The sequence below is a fragment of the Stegastes partitus genome, unplaced genomic scaffold (genome assembly GCF_000690725.1).
Source record: "Stegastes partitus isolate 25-593 unplaced genomic scaffold, Stegastes_partitus-1.0.2 Scaffold1710, whole genome shotgun sequence".
Taxonomy (NCBI): Eukaryota; Metazoa; Chordata; class Actinopteri; family Pomacentridae; genus Stegastes; species Stegastes partitus.
In genome coordinates, this window is record NW_007579441.1 from 76,846 (window position 1) to 84,932 (window position 8,087).

Here is an 8,087-nt window from a genome sequence, read left to right on the forward strand (position 1 = left end):
TTGATGTACACTGTGTTTTGGGCCTCGTTGGCGCAGTAGGCAGCGCGTCAGTCTCATAATCTGAAGGTCGTGAGTTCGAGCCTCACACGGGGCACTTGTTTTGTTGGGAGCATCTTTCGCCTTCTGCCTTATTGCTCAGAACATTGTCAATCTCATGAAATTGAAGAAAAGTCTCAACCAAACCATCAAACGGCCACAGTCGGTCACAAGCAAATGTTTCCAAGAAAGCAGACAGCCAGCAGAAACACCAATTTTAAACTGCTGCAAGTTGTTGAAGCAAATTCTGGAACGAGTTGGAAGATGTTGACGTCATATGGAGCTCTTTTGTGTATGTATTTTTGGTGTTATCAACGAAGGAAGATGAGAAACATTCCACACTTGTTCAGCTAAAGGTTTATCGAGCTAGCCAGGAGTCGAACCTAGAATCTTCTGATCCGTAGTCAGACGCGTTATCCATTGCGCCACTAGCCCTACACCACCACTACCAAAGTGGGGCCTGTATGCTCTTGTAAGTGGTCAACAAGCAAGTCATGTGAGATCAAATGATTAGTTAAGGTGTGTGACTGAATGATTGGTTGAGTCGCCAAATCCAGAGTCTTTCACAGGAAAATGTTTCCAACTGCGTAAAACGAGGCAGACGCTGGAGCTTGTTGAGCAGGGTCCATGACCTGTAGTTTGTGACATTGACATGCTGTTGAGAGCACAATGTTTTAGTCTCACAATCTGAAGGTTGTCAGAGATTGTGTTTTAATGCGTCTTCAATTTCCGGATAAAACGCCATAAAGTGTGAGGGAAAAAAATCATCCATGTTCATCACAGTTTGGGCCTCGTTGGCGCAGTCGGCAGCGCGTCAGTCTCATAATCTGAAGGTCGTGAGTTCAAGCCTCACACGGGGCACATGTTTTGTTGCTGGCGTCTCATGTATAGTCAAATTTGGGCACTGATCACATGGACCTTGAACTCCAGCATTGAACAGAAGGATGCCTGATGTTGTGATGGAGGCCAGCTCAGTGGCAGTCTAGATGCAGACAGGTCAGTTTGACTTTCTACAGTTTATGTGGCATCCAGAGCAGCAAAGGGTGGCTAAAGTAATCCTCCAATCAAGGACAATTACTGGTGTTCAGTGGCACCTGTGGAGGAAACCACCAGAGTTTGTCCAGCTCTAAATATCAGCCTTTTGGCGTGGTTTCAGGATGGCTTCATGAAATGATATGTCTGAACACACAGCCAGTTTCCACAGACGGCTTTTCTAGCACTACATTGTATGTCCTTCAGTGATAATGTCGGTCATCTGAGCAAAAATGACACAATTGTAAGGACAGTCTAGTGAAAACAAAGACAGCAGTGTCATGAGTTGAGTCACATACTGGCCATCCATAACTCGTACTGAACTCATGTGTTAAGTTCATCGTGTACAGAGAGATTTTCCAGCAACGTAGCTCATATTTCATTGTGGTCAACAAGTGTTAACAAATTGATGAAAGGACAGGTTAAGTCAGCAGATGAGGGGACTTTAACAGGAACATATGCTTTAGTTAAACTTCATCAAACTATGTATAATGAAGGTAAACAGGATCCACAACTTTCAGGTTATGACGCTGACATGCTGTTGAATGTCCAGTGAAACCCAAAAGTTGACCAAAATTCACCTGCACTTCTGCACTCGTTCTGTTTTGACACCCTGCCAGTCCAGTTTTTGGCACATTCCCTCAGTAAAGAACTGATACTGGATCTCCATTCTCATAATGGGAGAACCTGAAGTCTTTCAAACTCTGTGCTCTCTTCTCTTAATGTGACTCATCACAGAATTGCACAGAAACAGATCCGGTCCTGTCACAGACATTTTCTGTCCTTGTGACTCTCTTGTAGTTTGACTTCCTTTCTTTGACTCTGTTCCCTCCTCTGTGATCGGCCTCATTAGTTTCACCTGTGTCTTGTAACTCACCTGTGTCTTGCCTCCCCAATTAGTTCTCTCTTTATATATATAGTTGTGCAGATGAGCAGAAAGGAAATGCACATTGAATTCCAGCTCATTGAACAGGAGGTTGTTTGATCCTCTGATAGAAGGAACATGCTCTCTGTCCTCCCTGAAACACTCCTTGTTGTCAGCTTGGTCTTTGGAGTCTTTGCTGCCAGCTGTGGGGTCTCCTTTAATGCTGTCAACAGCAAACCCCAGCGCATTTACAGCCACTCACCTGAATGTCTGCCCAAAAACACACCAAAATGGATTCTGAAGAATCCCAGCAGGTGTTTTCTGTTAGCTTGATCTCCTTGTTGCTAAATTAAAGCATTTCTGGCTTTGTCTAGCACCACGTCTTTGTTGGCTTCCTTTACCCTTGTTGCCTCTAACATGTCCGAAGTTTAGGCTACCATCAGCCCGTCTCCTAAACCGAGGTTCCATCTAGCTTAAAACTGAAACTGTGAAGACTGGAGAAAAATATCTAAATAACAGCACTGTTGTCTGAACTAAAAGTATGAATACCCCAAAGTAAAAATACTGTCAAATAGAGCGTCCTGTGTTCCGTGTTATGTTAGAAATTCAAGAGTGGTGGATTGATTAGCGGAGGAAACATCACGTGTACAAGCCATTCTAATTGCAATTTGCTCCTCGTTGCTGCAGTCGGCAGCACCTCAGTCTCATAATCTGACAATCTGGAGTTTGAGCCTCACACAGGGCATGTGGTTTGTTGCTACCATATGGTGTCTCTCATTTTCTGCCTCATCACGTAATATATTATTAACCTAACGAAAATTGGGAACGGCCTTGTTATGATCCCCTAAATTCGCTTGTACCAAAGAGACTGAACACAAAATAGGCCAAGCATTGCAATGAAAACACTGTTTTGTTTTGTTTTTTTAATTTTGAAAAAAATGTGGACAGAAAATGTGACCAATTAAAGAGAATCTACAAAAACATTTGTTCAATAAAACCCCCTAAATATTGGTGGGCCAGCCAAAAAGAACAAAAGAAAGAGAGCCACCACTGTCTAGCCCACATGGGGCCAGCGGAACAGAGTTCTCCCCTCTACCCGAACACGAACAAACCAAATCCTCAATGATGGAAATAAAGCCACGAAAACTGAACTACTGAACCCACCAGGAAAAGAAAAAAAGAGAGAACTCAAAGTACCTACATAAGGTCACACACAATCACGATCAAATGTACCGCTGCTGCATTTTTTTTTTTTTTGTTTCTGTTCAAACTGATGGTGTTTCCCCTGGTTCTGGTGTGTTCCCCTTTTGTCTCACCTCAACAGGCTTGTGGTGAGCAACAATAAATATTAGTGTCCAGGAAACTGTCAGCCTGGAAATTCATGGACACCTTTTCAAAATGTATAAATGAATAGTGATAACTAAAAAAATATATTGTGATAGGACAGTTTTTGTAGTCAGATCTCTTCAACCATCAGCAGACAGCACTGTCACGTCTGACGCCTCATTTCCACAAAGCTCTGTGTTTGTATACGAATCAACCAGAACTCCTTTAATTCCTATGAGAGTTTCAAAACTCTTTCCATTTTTACAGTTTTGGAATTTTCTGTTTCCAGGCTAGCCAAGCGATATAATCCCTCCAGCGGGTTCTGGGTCTGTCCCGGGGTCTCCTCCCAAGTGGACGTGTTCGGAAAAGCTCTAGAGGAAGCCTCCCCAGAGAGAGATAATAGACGAGCTCTGGGGATGTGGATACATGAATAATGGTAACGAGAAACTGTACTGTGATAGTATGACTAAATTGTTTTTCTTGTCAGATCTCTTCAACCATCAAGAGACATGAACATGTTAAAAAGAGTCTCAGCTAACAGAGCAGCTCTGACCCTAACGCTTCTATCAGAAGGATGATATGTCACGTCTGACGCCTCATTTCCACAAAGCTCTGTGTTTGTATACGAATCAACCAGAACTCTGTGATCTCTGATGTGTTTGCAAAACTCCTCTTTCCGTTTTTACGGTTTCGGAAATTTCCTCAAGTACGTTGAAAAATATCAACCTTAGAGGTGGTTCACAGAGAGTGTGTGCCAGACATGTGGAAAACTGAATCAACTAACAAGCTATTCAGTTATTTGTAAATGTGTCTTTAAAAAACAATCCACTTTCAAAGCACTAAGAGGACACACATCCTGTTATATTTCACCAAACAGTGACTTTCTGCCAAACTGTAGCTGCAGGTGCAGACAGATCAGATGGTCATGTATTACACAGCTCCTTTCATGTCATTTTCCTGGAATATCCTCTAAGTAGAGAAATAATGCTCAAGTGTAGCACATGGGAGAATCTTTGGAGCTCAATAGGAGTCAAAGCCAGACTTTGCCTCATACAAAGTGTTTTAAAGTGAGGCTGGAGCATGTTTAGCAGCAAACATAACCGTATGAAACTTGACAGGGTTTGACAGTTTTGAACTGGAATCAGATCTTCTCATCCACAGTCAGACACGTTATACTTTGCAGCATGAGCCCCATTCCATCTCTCTCCAAATGTGGTGTACCCAGGATGTCCTGCAAAGGCTGGAGGAAATCAAGGCCACCATCACCTCACCACATGGTCGCATCTTAAAGATGGATTCTACAAAAAAGGTGGCCCGAAAACTTGCAGGACGCAGCTTTGGCACGGGTACTTGGGCAACTAATGAGCACGGACAGGTGATTATGTCCATGCTCATCGCCAGCAAAGGTTTCGGCCTCGGTCAAATGATTGAAGGCCTCATCAATCGCTACAGAGTGGCTCCTCCTGAGGTGCTGTATGTTGACAGAGACTGCTGTGGCAACACTCTTACGAAGCGGATGTTTGAAGAGTGGGAACAACTGACGATTCGCTTGGACATATGGCACTTCATGCGGAGGATTGCTGTGGGTTGCATCACAGATTCCCATCAATTATATGCCACCTTCACGAGTCGCCTCAGCCACTGTATTTTCATGAGGGATGAGGATGATCTGAGAGCCCTGAAGCAAGCCCTGACCACAAACGACCATCTGAGGCTGATGTGCTGCTCTATCAGCCGGACTGAGCTAGCTTTGCATTGTAGAAGAACGACACGAGGGACCACAGACGCCCAGACCCTGATTGAGAGCCATATTGAGGTGTTTGATGGAGACGCTGGTCGTGACACGCAGGGAGTCCCGCTGATCAACTCGACGCGAATGAGAGAGATCTGGAAGTCCCAGTGGAAGCATGTGTCCTGCATACAGGATCCTCCAGGGTTGCTGCTCTCCGGGAAGTAAAGGGTGGGCACCGTTTGTCAACCTGCCGCTGTGCGAGAGGTTCCACTTCACTTGAGTGTTTTTACCTGCACCTGAATAGATTCATCTCAGGTAAAAACATTAATCCTTTTCTTTATTCCAATTACTATATTGTATTAACTGTCACACCATCTGTTAAATATTGTGTATATATTATGTATTTAGATTTTGTATCATTTCAACCTTCATTCTTTTTTTAAATTTATATTTCTAAATTTACCTCACAGGTACACTTGTGAGTGACACCTTCTTTCAGGCTTATCTTTTGGATGTACTAGCAAGGTGGAATGAGGACAGGGCTGCGGCTGCAACAACTGACGACCAGCAACCACATTCCTACAGCCACATTCTCCGTCATGCTGTCAATACACTTGCAGAGGAGGTTCTGGGAATGTAAATCATCCCTTGTGTTGGGCCAAGCAAATACACTGGTAGGTAACGATTTCTGTTTGCTGTTGTCATTGCTTGAATCCCCCATAAACCCCTTGAGTGATGAGGAATCTTATCAGTATTTGGATCACCTCATTTGGAAAGAGGCTGGAGACCCCCACCTTTGACAAGTTTATCTGGATTTAGCACACAAAGTAGCAGCGCAAAAACCCTGGCTGTGGGGCTCAGGACCTGAATTTATTTTGGATTTTATTGGCACCCCTGTCTCCCAGCCTGCCAACTCCCTTCCAACTCCGAAGACAGCTAGCTTTCGACCTGCAGGCCCTGAGTCCTCTCAATGTTGGGTGGGTGTGATGAGCCTGCAGCCTGTTGGCTACCAAGGACCTTCAGCCCCTGTCCGTTAACCAGAAGGTGCAACCAGAAGGTTAACAGACAGGTTTTTCCACCACCCACGATCCCCACAAATCCTGCCCCCCTAGAAACCATCCCTGCTGATGCCCAGAAGTCTTCCTTCTGGGGAACCCACCTCGCCATTAAACAGACACCCGGTGGAAGGCGAGGTTCCCGAAGCAGAGGAGGCCCCCAGTCACCCCCCATCAGCATTTCGTCAAGTGACTGACCTCATTCTTGTTGGATAGAGCCCTGGGACTAGACAATTTTGAGACTGTCTCACCCAGTCTCCCACCTGAACCTGCTCCCTGGGACTCCAAGGAGCCACTTCCTGGAAGACATTCCAGGGTGATGAGTGACACCACCATCCAGCTTCCAAAGGTGAATGCTGCAACAATCACACAGTGGTGAGTAAATGAACATGCACCTTGTTCTGCTTAATATTTTCGGCAGAACCTACTGTATGCATCATTTCCATTGGTCATTTTGCACACACTTGTTCATTCGGGAAGAACAAACAAGCGTGCGGTCCTGCTCCTAAACTGCAGCTAAACAATTTTTCCTCTATAAACGACAGGAGAGGGTGTCATCAGTTGCAATGATTGTTGTATTTTTTTCCAGGTTCCAGGTCACAAGAACAGCAAATTCTGAAGCAAGGTATCCCAGCTCCACCCATGGCAGGACCTGAGAAGCTTCCTGAGGCTATGCAGAAAAAAAAACAGCCCTCCATTCTGGCTATTTTGCAGAGCCACACATTTTTGTCTTGCCACCAAACACTGCTCCAACAGAGACTACAACAGGCCATCTCCTGCTCCACCAGCACCACCCTTCTCTCTCCCCTTCATCTGTCCTAAAGTGCCTGGATATTCACATGTGATGGCTGGAACATCACAGCAGATGTTCTTCAGCCTCCCATTGCCTTCTGCTATACCACCAGCAACATCAAGTCAAGTTGTTCCCTTTACCACCCACCAAACAGAAAGAGACGACAGGAAATGGAGCTCGCTGGCACTTCCAAACGAAAATATGTGAAGAAGACAGATGTTACCATCTGCAGGATGTGCAATAAAGAAAGAAAGCCACACAAAACAAATGTGTTGTTTTTTTTTTTCACAACTTATGTGTTATAGGCCAGCGGACACAAACTGTGTTGTTTCTGGCACATGATGTGTGAGTCCATCTAAATGATTGGAAACTCTGATTTCAAGCAGGACATCATGCCATGTTTTTGTCCCTCCTTTTGTCCTTTTGCTTCAGAGGGAAGCTTCAAAGAGGAAAGTCCGTGCAACAGTTTTTCTAGATGGCAGAGAGATCTGCAAGAAGGTTCATGAGCTCCACAGCGCTACAGAATTAATNCAGTTGGGTTGTGAGCTAGCTGATGCACAGGCTGAAGGTCTTTGTCCAGTAATGTTGTGGAGATGCAAAAGATTTTTTTTCTCAATAAGTGGGTTGTCATGTTACCTTGTATAGAAGTGTATGTTTAATGAGGGATTTTAAACTCTACTGTTGGCGCATACATTTTTGCTTTCTTCAGCCTGCTCTCCAACCAAACAATCAGGCAAGACAGACAAATGTTCTGCCTGCCCATGATGATGAAAGACATGACAGTGGACCAGAGGCACTTAGAGGACCCAGACATACTCATATATGACAAAACTGGCACCATATGCACCAGAAACAGAATGCTCCTTGTAAGGGTTGCAGTCAGCAATGTTGTGGAGAGATGAGGATTCAATTCAAACAAACAAACAAAAAAAAAAAACAGCCATCTGCAAAATACATTTTTTTTCTATGATGTGTTTTTTTGGCACTGGGCTTCATGTCAAACCACTTTTTCTAAATTTCTCCTAGCAATCTCTCCTCTGACCCACCAGAAATAACTGTGATGGCTATCTTGTCCCATGCAGCATTTTTTCTTTCACTGCTTATCCCAACATTTATTGCCACCAAACAATATTTTCTGGTTTGCTTCACCTCAATCTGCAGAACTATATATACAAAGAGAGAACTAATTGGGGAGACAAGACACAGGTGAGTTACAAGACACAGGTGAAACTAATGAGGCCGATCACA

At 44.3% G+C, this 8,087-nt stretch overlaps 3 non-coding genes across 3 annotated transcripts; 2 read left to right on the forward strand and 1 right to left on the reverse strand.

Moving 5' to 3' along the window:
* The first annotated feature begins 21 nt into the window (after positions 1-21).
* On the forward strand, positions 22-94 carry trnam-cau (transfer RNA methionine (anticodon CAU)). The gene has a single exon. It is a non-coding gene; the product is annotated as a tRNA-Met (tRNA).
* A 304-nt stretch (positions 95-398) lies between these two features.
* On the reverse strand, positions 399-471 carry trnar-acg (transfer RNA arginine (anticodon ACG)). Its single transcript has one exon. It is a non-coding gene; the product is annotated as a tRNA-Arg (tRNA).
* A 353-nt stretch (positions 472-824) lies between these two features.
* On the forward strand, positions 825-897 carry trnam-cau (transfer RNA methionine (anticodon CAU)). Its single transcript has one exon. It is a non-coding gene; the product is annotated as a tRNA-Met (tRNA).
* The last annotated feature ends 7,190 nt before the right edge of the window (positions 898-8,087 follow it).